Source organism: Cetorhinus maximus, chromosome 20 (assembly GCF_964194155.1).
Source record: "Cetorhinus maximus chromosome 20, sCetMax3.hap1.1, whole genome shotgun sequence".
In the NCBI taxonomy this organism is placed as follows: domain Eukaryota; kingdom Metazoa; phylum Chordata; class Chondrichthyes; order Lamniformes; family Cetorhinidae; genus Cetorhinus; species Cetorhinus maximus.
Genome location: NC_135898.1, coordinates 13,013,809 through 13,024,489, shown reverse-complemented (window position 1 = coordinate 13,024,489; position 10,681 = coordinate 13,013,809). Strand labels below are relative to the sequence as shown.

The 10,681-nt window shown below is 40.8% G+C and overlaps 1 non-coding gene across 1 annotated transcript; it reads right to left on the bottom strand.

The window, feature by feature from the left end:
• Positions 1-6,405: 6,405 nt before the first annotated feature.
• On the bottom strand, positions 6,406-6,530 carry LOC144695124 (U6atac minor spliceosomal RNA). Its single transcript, XR_013579885.1, has one exon. It is a non-coding gene; the product is annotated as a U6atac minor spliceosomal RNA (small nuclear RNA).
• Positions 6,531-10,681: the final 4,151 nt, after the last annotated feature.

The window sequence follows — 10,681 nt, the reverse complement described above, 5'->3', positions numbered from 1 at the left end:
GGAATCCCTGTATCCTCCTGAACATGCGTGAAGTCAAGAAAAGGTTTAATGACTTGAGCAGGGTTTAAAGGTAAGCCAACACTACCACACATGAGGTGGGGGCCAAAGGTGTAGCATAAGGCTGTCTGGCAAGGCAAGAGTCAATGTGGGACAGGAAAGAGTCCCACCCACAGTGTGATATAAAGAGACACATAACCTGAGACTAGAGAGCATTGTGGTCTGAACAGAGACCTGTGAAGAACCAAGCATGGTTTTAGTTCAAAGCTTGAGCTATAATCTGAATATATGTACATAATTATGTGTTATCAATAAACACTTAATGTTCAACCATACAAGACTCAGAATCTCTTCGTGAGACTAGTGAACTGAACATAAACAAAAGAATAAGTTCAAATTCTGAAGCACTTTTGATGAGTCATTTGAAATGTAGATGTCTTATTGGCTTGTTGGTGTAAATACAGTATAATGAAACAGTTGGAACGAACATACAAACGTGTTAGAAATAGTGCCGATCCACTTGGGAAAGTTCAAACTAAATATTATTGCAATTTCAAATTTGTAAGGAAAGGATGTTCAGGGACAGGTGACTCAGAGTTCAGACAGCGAGTGGCCTTAGTCAGTGAAGAAATATGCAAACCCAGTCAATCGCATTTGAAATAGTGTGAACACATTGCTATGCCCTATGTATGATTTGGAGCAATCTCAGTGAATGAGATCAGGAATACATTGCGTACACTCCAAGGGATGCTCACGCTGGCTACTGGAACCTAGGGTGACACAGACTAACCAACTCATTCAGAACAGGACTGGACTGCGCTTAACTGCTGCATTTATTTAACTGTCTTGTGTATTGCTGTGCAGTTCCAGCAGTGTAACCAAAGTCTCTCTGCGATTGAATAGAATTGTGATTTGTAATAAGCTTTATTTAATGTATAACATCACAAAAATGAGTGCCACCAAGTGAATTTGTGAGCTTAATTCACTGTCCGTGTGTCATTGCATCTCTATGTAGTATGGTACTCAATTTCTACGTGATATTGACTTGACTTCACTAGCCACTTTCGGCCATATATCCCTTAGCTTTGTGAGAAAACATTGCATCTAATCTTACCCTTTATGCTTCTGGCACAAATGCTAAATGTATGTCTTCGGTATCACTGACATAGAAAATCATTAAGCAAGAACTGTAAAAGGGAAGGTTTGGACAACTGTCAGAAATATTTCAATAATTCAATGTTTGCAGTATCTAATTGGACCTAAAGAGTAAAACCAAGTGAAAATAGGGTTTGGACTGATTGTTGAGGCACTGCAAGTAACCAGATCTAAAATAGAAGAATAAGCGAGATTGTGGGGAGATTTAATAAGAAGGTTCAATTCTGTTACTACTAACTAGCTGACCACCAGTCATGGATAATGATTTACAAAAAATATTTAATTGCTACATCTTAAGTCCCATGAGTCAACATCAAAGAGACCAAACGGTAGGTGTTGAATAAAGCTCTTAACATATCAGCTGCTGTTACCTGTTTCCTGCAGATGATGTTTGACCAAAAGAACCTCAAATTTCCTGTCTCAAGTCAAGCAATTCCCACTGGTTTCCTGCCACTTCTCACTTGGAAGACAGTAGGTGTGATTGAGAAGTGCCTTCTGTCTTAACATGAGAATGGAATTCTGGCTGGGGTGCAGCTGTACAAGGCAAAGCACTTCACACTTGGGCAGCTGACAATGGCTGTGTTGAAAATTGAGTTCCTCGGCTGTCACGTATATTCCAAATGATTTTCAGTTTAAAAAAGGGACACAGCAAAAGCAAAAATCTGCTTTCCAAACCAAAAATGATGCATTCCAGTGGCTCAGTTGGAAAAGTCACTGCCCAGAGTAGAATTTAGCCAAACAGACCATGAAGGTTTCAAACTTAATCCCTGAGCTAACTGATCTCAAACAGAATGGCAGCAGGTATTGTCCAATTGGACTCAGTATCTGAGGGTAGGAAAGGGCTCAGCAGATTGGTTTATCTTGATTGTTGTCTGCTGGTCCCGACTGAAATATGTGTTTAAGTAGATTTAAGAATGAGGACAGGATTAAATGCTACAGTCACTCACTGTTGTTTGGATGTAGTTCCGTGGGTGCTGGATGCTTTCTGGTACATCAATCAAATGGTCACTGTTCTCCGCTGACTACAGATAGTGAATGCTGTTGGCTTTTGACCACAGGGGGAACCTTAGCTTTCCCTAACTGAGTTGCAACCCAATTTTCACAAAAGTTTTGTTCATGAAAGAAAACCCTGAACTTTTTTTCCTTCTAAATCAGGTGCAATGAGGCCAATTTTTGCAAGTCAAGCACTGCCCCAGCCGAGATTAGATAATTTAGCACAGAACATGGAAACATCTGGTCTGCTTCAGTTGAAATTACACAACAAAGAATACAAATAAGAAATAAAACACACCAAGGGATAAAGATAACAGATTCAGAAGAACAACCAAATTCGAGTAATACTGTTGGGAACAGGCGCTGAATGGGAAAGGGAGAAATCAATTGTTTTCCTGATTGATGGAGTGTAGACATGTAATTACCTACAGTCATACATTGTTAATGCTGCATTTGACTCTGTATTACTAGAATCTTCATTGATGGCCTCTTATAGGCGAATACATCTCTGAAGTTTAGTACTGTGTCATGCAAACCAGAAATGATCCAGGTTCGATTCTTGGTCGGTGCTGACTTAGGTAATCTCAAGTAGAGGGCAGCAGTTAATCACAGCAGCTGTAGGAGGGAATGTGTACATCCTATGAAGATACAATGAAGGCCAATTCTGACGTCCCTATGTTTGAGTTAACAATCCGACACTTAACTGGCCACTTAGGCGAGGTACTGAGGGTTTCTGGTGCCTATGTAATTGTAACCCAGCAAAAAGTAGCAGCATCTAAAGATGATAAAGTTAAAATCACTATTTTGATTAAAAAGTAATCAAAGCCCAGGAGCATAGCTTCAACCTTCTTTAGATGATCCGTATGAAACACTGGATAACACAATCAGTCTACAAAACTATTTGAAATTCATTGTCCTGGCAAGCATCTCTTGCCAAAGCAAATCTCAACTCTCCTGTGAAGTGCGTGATACCAACACTACTGCTCTTAATACATGAAAGCAGAGATAAAAGAAACACAACCAAACTGGATTCCCAAACACTAGAACGTCAGCTTTTCCCCCCAGAGGGTACTACTAATTATATCTGATCTCACTGTTTTCCAGTCCATGCTCGTTTATAAAATGCTCGTTTATAAATAACTCTCCCTGCGCTATATGGCTGTTGACAGGCAAAGGTAGGCTATTTCCTCTTATCAATCTGCCTTTAGAAGCATTGGAGAGACAGAAAGAGTAGAGACTCGAAAATACATGCTTCATCACTGTATCCAAATTTTACTTAATATATCTTTCTGTGGCCTTTGCTGTGATTAGGAGACAGCTCTTCCTTACAACTGCATTTAACACTATCATTGTAACTTAAGAGGATATAAGCCAGGACTCTGACTGCCTGACTTGAACCTCCTCTGTAACCGTTCCTCTCACCACTCCACAATCATGAGCACAGACTAAAGTGACTGCACTTCAGTGTCTTGGAACTTGCTCCTTACACTTGCTTGCCTTGCCATTTCACTCATCCCCTTCAAAAGTCTGCTCAAGGCTTAAATCTCCAAACATGCTTTCTATCACCAACCCAAAATTCTCCCCTTCCCCAGTATCGCTGTGATCCCTGATGAAGTGAGTTGCACCATTTTGTTACTTGGGATATTTTACTATGCAAAAATATAAATGTATAAGTGCAAGTTACTGTTTGAAAGGTATTATGTATGTATTGTGGAAGATCTGTTTCAAATTGTACAAGACAATTAAACAAAGGACTGCACTTGTTCCTCGTTATGCAATGATTGCAGTTTCCATTTCAGTGATGAAGCACTTCCACACCAGAAAAAGCCTAAATCATCTGGAAATAACAATTTAAAAAAATTGAATAGGTGGGAATGATTTTGATAATGCCTTTCTATGGCAAAATGTCACAAGATCCTTTTTCAGCAGTAATGGCAGAAACATTAAGTTTTCGCTTTTGTTCACAGCTTTTTTCTTTTTCTGTTTCTAGTATTTATGTTTTAAAATCATTTACCACAAACTTAAATGTATGGCCTGTGGTCCTATTTTCATGACTTATTTTAAATTAATGTTCAGAGTTTTCCTTATCTATGCCATTTAACATCTTCATTCTGGGTGAGATTCTCCTTTCTCGCAGAGTATCATCTCATTTTATAGTTCATTTCTTCAATTCAAGATTACTCTTCACCACACCTTTTCTATAGGCTTTCTGCAAAGTGGAGACTAGAAATCAATACACCATGTAAACTATGACCAACATGTTGTAAAATCTCCATCAAAAATGAGATTTGTACACTGCTTGTGGAGGTTATTCACCCCAATATTTGATTTAGTTTGTTAATAGCTTCACCAATTTCTCCAGATATAAATTGAATTGGAGATCTTGGATGCACATCGGAACCCAAAGCTTTAGCTGTACTTAATTAACTAAGCTCTAAATATCCCATCTTCCACACTTTTGCACCTCCTTGCATCCTCACTGTGCTACAATCTAGATTCTTTGCATTGTCCCCCAATTCATTCTTTTGCAGAACTCCTAAATTGTAACCTTAGTTCTCCCTTGCTTCCAATACTCAAGGTTGTTACAGTTCATGCTTGGCTTCTCCTCACCTTCACTTCTTGATTTAGCTAATTTTCCTATTGTTTTCAACCTTGCCACTACCCTGCACTTGGTTTGTCCCTTGGGTTTGTCAATAATAAAAGATATCTATAAACTGTTATGATCCTTGGCCAGACCCCAAAATTTTTGCTGTGATCCAGTTTGGGACCAATAGCATTTTGTTTAAAGGAGACAAAGTTTGAGATTCAAGACATTTGCCCAGTGAACAAAGCCACAAGATTCCACGGGTTTTGAACAGCCAAAAATAAACTTTACTATGCAAGGTCAGAAAGAAAAAACAATTTACAATATCTACCTTATACTCTAACATTCAGGGTAAGTATGAGGTACATGTGAACTGTGGTCAAACACACCATATTGCACAATAAATGGAAGATGCGACCAGAACAGAGCCCACAAGTTTCTCAACAACCCACCCAGATGTCAGTCCTAATGTCCTTTAGGGAAGGAAATCTGCTGTCCTTACCTGATCTGGCCTACATATGACTCCAGACCGAGAGCAATGTGGTTGGCTCTTAATGCCCTCTGAACAAGGGCAATTAGGAATGGGTAATAAATGCTGGCCTAGCCAGCGATGTCCACATCCTATGAATGAATAAAAAAAAGAAAAAAAAAGTAACACTGAGTCAACCAATCTCAGTGAAACTCTTTCTTACACAAGGGATTCCAGCCTTCACCTTTGAACATCTTGCCTCGGAATTCTCTCCAAAAGTTGCTCCAACTCGGACGGCTTTAACGATGGCCCACCTCACAGGGTTTCAGTATCATCTCCCGAGATTCCTGAGGCGACACTCAATCTCCAACTCGCAAGCACAATTTCAGCTCTTCGGCCATGCACAGTACCTTTGCCCCAATGGCTCGCAGCATGGAATCATCAACCTCCGGCTGCCTTCTTGGACCTTCAGGGCTACTTCCGAGCTACTCTTCAATTACCAGACTTGGACAGCATCAACAACGGCCCATTTTGCAGGGTTTCGTTCTCACCTTCTGAGATTCTGTTCCCCTGGATTCCTGAGTGTACACTCAAGCACCAACTGACAGGCATAACTTCAGATCACTGGCCACACTAAGCAGAATGCTACTGCCCAAGGGATACCTTATCCCCAATGGCTTACAGCATGGAGTCACGAACCTTCAGCCGACTTTTTCCAATTGAAGTCTGATCCCTGCAGCTCTTTTCCTGTCTGGAGCCTGTTTCTCTGCCCCTCTCTTATTCCTTAATTTAATTGGATCCAGTTTCTGTCCCCTGCCTCTGTCTCTTACCTGGGACTTCCTTTTGAGACCTCTCCCTTCTCCTTGTTCCCTACCTGGGACACTTGCTGGTTGTGATACTCTGCACCCAGCCATATGACCGAAGTTTCTTCTCTCTATTTTTTCTCTTTATGCGGTGCACGCTGGACCTGTCCTGGGCCTGAAGAACTTACAAATTGCAGAACTGTGCATGTAGAGTCTGCTCCCAGTCTGCGCACGCGCAGAAAGTCCGAGGTCCATCGGAAACTCTTTCGAGTTACCAACAGTCACAGATTGCAACTTCTTTCGAGTACAATCACAGTTCTTGGTTTTCCAGGAGTGGGACATGAACCCACAACCCTCTGATTCAAAGGTGAGGGTGCTATGAACTGAGCCACAGCTGACACCTCCCAAACATGGTTAGATGCCACTAAGTAGATGGAAATGCCTTAACCATTTGTGTGTTGTAAGGCCACTAGGGCCCCTTCCATCCTTATCAAGGGGGGTGCTAACCTTCTCTCCTTTCATACAACAAAGTTGAAGCTCCCCACCTCCAAGCTTAACAAGGTATGTTTGGGTTTCATAACAAACCTTAAATACTGGCATCTGTTTAATGAGACATACCTGCAACTTGTAAAAGACACAAAAAGCAGACCAAGAATAGTGGAAAATCAAGAGGTAAAAGGGAGGGAGGAACTTAAAACCAATCATAATCACTAGGGAAAAGGTACAGGGAAAACTATTAGAATTAAAGGTTGACAAAGTCCCCTTGACCTGATGGCTTTCATCCTAGGATCTCAAAAGGAGTGGCTGCAGAGATAGTAGATGCAATGATTGTGATCTTACAGTAATGACTGTGATCTTCCAAAATTCTGGAAAGGTCCCAGCAGAATGTAAATCTCTAATTAACACATCTTTCAAGAAGGGAGGGAGAGAGAAAGGAGGAAATTATAGGCCAGTTTGCCTGTCATAGGGTAATGCTAGAATCCATTATTAAGGAGGTAATAGCAGGACATTTCGAAAATCATAATACAACCAGGCAGAGTCAGCATGGTTTTGTGAAAGGGAAATAGTGTTTATTTAATTTCTTAGAGTTCCTTGAGGAAGTAACAAGCAAGGTGGATAAAGAGAAACCTGCAGATGTGGGGTACTTAGATTTCCAAAAGGCATTCAATAAATGTCATATCAAAAGTTACTACACAAAATAAGAGCTCAAAATAAAAGAGGATAACATTAAAATGGATGGAGGATTGGTTAGCCACAGGGAGAAGAGTAGAAATAAAAGAGTCATTTCAGGTTGGCAAGCTGTTATTCGTGGAATGCCAGAGATCAGTTGTGGGGCCTCAACTATTTACAATGTACATCACTTAGTTGGACAAAGGGACTGAATCTCTGGAGGTTACATTTGCTGATGACACAAAGTTAGGTCGGAAAGTAAGTTGTCAAGAGGACAAAGAATCTACAGAGGGATTTAGATAGGTTAAGTGAATGGACAAAAATTTGGCAGTTAGAGTATAATGTGGGAAAATGTAAACTTGTCAACTTTGGCAGGAAGAATAGAAAAGCAATCTATTGTTGAAATGGAGAGACATGACTATGGTACAGATGGATCTGGATGTTCGGGTATATGAATCACAAAACATTGGTTTTCTGGTGCAGCAAGTGATTAGGAAGGCAAATGCAATGTTTGTGTTTCTTGCAAGGGGAATTAAGTATAAAAGTAGGGAAGTGTTGCTACAGCTGTACAGGGCCTGAGTGAGAATGCATCTGGAGTACTGTGTACTGTTTTGGTCTCCTTACTTGAGGAAAGATATAATAGCAGTAGAAGCAGTTCAGAGAATGTTCATTTGACCGATTCTTGAGATGAAAGGGTTATCTTATGTGGAAAGATTGAGCAGGTTGGACCTATACCCATTGGACTTCAGAAGAATCAGAAGTGGTCTTATTGAAACTGAGATCCTGAGGGGAGTTGACAGGGTGGATGCTGAGAGGTGGTCTCAAGGTGATCCCTTGTGGTGGCTCTAGAACTAGGGAGGCAGTTTAATAATTAGGGATCTTCCACTTAAGATTGAGGCAAAGAGAATTTTTTTCTCTCAGAGGGTCATTAGCCTTTGGAATTCTCTTCCCCAGAAAGCAGTGGAGGCTGGATCATTGAATACTTTCAAGGCTGAGTTGGATAGATTTTTGAACAACAAGTGAGTCAAGGATTATGGGGAGCAGACAGGAAAGTGGAGTTGACGCCACAGTCAAATCAGCCTTGGTCTTATTGAATAGCGGAGCAGGCTCAAGGTGCCAAAGTGGCCTACTCCTGCTCATTATTCTTGTGTTCTTATGTTCTTGTGTTATCTTGAGCTGTATTGTTCCCCAAGCATATTCCCTACTGACATCCACCCTTCATTGCTGAGCTATGCTATAATTATTTCCAATAATAAAAGGTTTGGGAACCTAAGATATAAATGACCTCTATAAACCTAAATCACCCAGTCTTTAATACTTATTCTTAAACCAGCTTATAACATGTATTATGTAATCAGCAATGTATTTTGAGTATTTATGGAAAGCTTATCACTGATATTTATTAACGGGATTTTGCTGGCATACATGTTGGATTGCACAGTGGAGCAAGGAATTTTTTGGGGTATGATCTTGGAGCGATAGCAGGAAATGTTAGTTTTGGGGAATAGAATGTTTTCCATTTCAAGGACTCATGCATCAAACACTTCCAGGCAAGGGACAGACTGAAGCTCTCTCTACACTGCCCCACTAGATACTCCCAGAGAAAGTAAGGCAAAGGTTCGATAAAGAGCAAAGCTCCCTCTGCACTGCTCCACCAAGCACTCCGAGGGCAGGTACATAAGATATTAGATATAGTAAAGCTTCCCCTACTATGTCTAACAAGGTACTTCACTCCAAAACCTCTAAAAACACCTCTCACTTGGAACTCTGTTTGAGGCTATTTGACCTCCTCAGCAGTGTTCCTCCCAAACATCTTATCAAAAGCCATAATCTCACCAAATGTCTTGCTTGAGGGACACTGAGGAATGGTGCAACACATTGTCTAACAGTGATGAAATTGTGGGTCTGCATCAATCGTGCAGGAATGAGCCCCTGGTTTCAATCACGCTACTGCAAGCAGTTCGGAACTAGAGGCCACAACAAAAAATGATATTTATATAGGGCCTTGAACTTAATGAAATGTTCCAAGGTGCTTCAAAGGAGCATTATAAAATAAAATATGACACCAAGACAAAATATTAGGTCAAATGACCAACAGCTTGGTCAAAGATGCAGGTTTCAAGGAGTGTCAGAGAGGGTGAGAGGCAGAGAAGTGTCCAGAGGCAATTCCAGAGCTTGGAGCCTCATCTTGGAAGGCATGCCACCAATGGTGGAACAATTATCATTGGCAGTGCACAATGGGCCAGAATCAGAGGAATCCAGATATCTCAAAGGGTTGTGGGTCAGGAGGAGATGACACAGTTTTAGGAGGACCAAGGCCATAGAAGAATTTGAAAATAAGAATGAGCATTATAAAGTCAAGACATTGGTTGATTGGAAGCCAGTTTAAGTCAGCGAACACAGGGATGATAGGGGGAACAGGACTTGTGGTGACTTAAGACATGGGCAGCTGACTTCTGGATGACCTCAGGTTTACGGATGGTATGAAGAGGGAGACCTTCCAGGAGTGCATTGGAACAGTCAAGTCTATAGGTAACAAAGGGAGATGGAAAAAAAGGCTTTATTGTTATATCAAATAGTTCTATTTTAATTGGTCCCTTGTTGTGCAGCAAATGGCATGTCCCTGTCTCCGAACAACATTCCCTTCCCTTCTTTTAATATAGACCAAGAGAAGGAAAGACAGTAATGATTTTCAGCTCAGTCAATATCTCACAGCCGATATTGCAAGTCTACAGGGATGATCCAAGATAACCCGTGCTGACTTCCTGACTCCTGAAGGAAAGGATTAATAATCCTTTTTGTCCTTTTGGACATTTGAACATTGAATTTAAACTGAAAAGTAAGCACCACGTTGAAATCACTGGAGGGTCCAGAAAGCTTTGCTACCTTAAGGACTGATTTGAAAAATCAACTGAGAAGGAAGAAAAGAAGAAAATTCTACAGAACTAATAAAGGATATTAAATGGTTAAAAAAAACTGCTGTGGCAGTGAAAACAGGCAGGGCACATTGAAAACACCCAAGGCCATGAGAGGGTCTGCACCCAAATAAGATAAGGCCTACACATCCCAGTCATCCATAAAACACCGAAATAATTGTACCTGGTTTTAACATCACAAAGAAGCTGATGTCTACTCACAAATTGTCCTTCACTGAGGCCTGTTAACTATTGAGGCACTTGATTGAACAACATTGGACCCTCTCCTAACTTTTACCCACACCCTGATTAACGAAAACCATATAAGAATTTGACATTGTTGCAGGTTTACTGCAGTCAATGAGAGCCTAAGGAACCTCTGTCTAGAGGAAGATATCACATGAGCAGAAGAGGTGAGTTAAGTCATTAAAGGTAGCTTTGACTGGATAACATTTGACAGTGTCGTGTGACTTGCTTTGACTGGTAGCTTTTCAGTCCTGTAAATCATTGGAATATTTGTGTCCCTGTAATCCTGATATTGCAGGTAAACTTCCTGACAGGTGGAACAATGCAAGGCAGGTTTGCCTGTAATCTC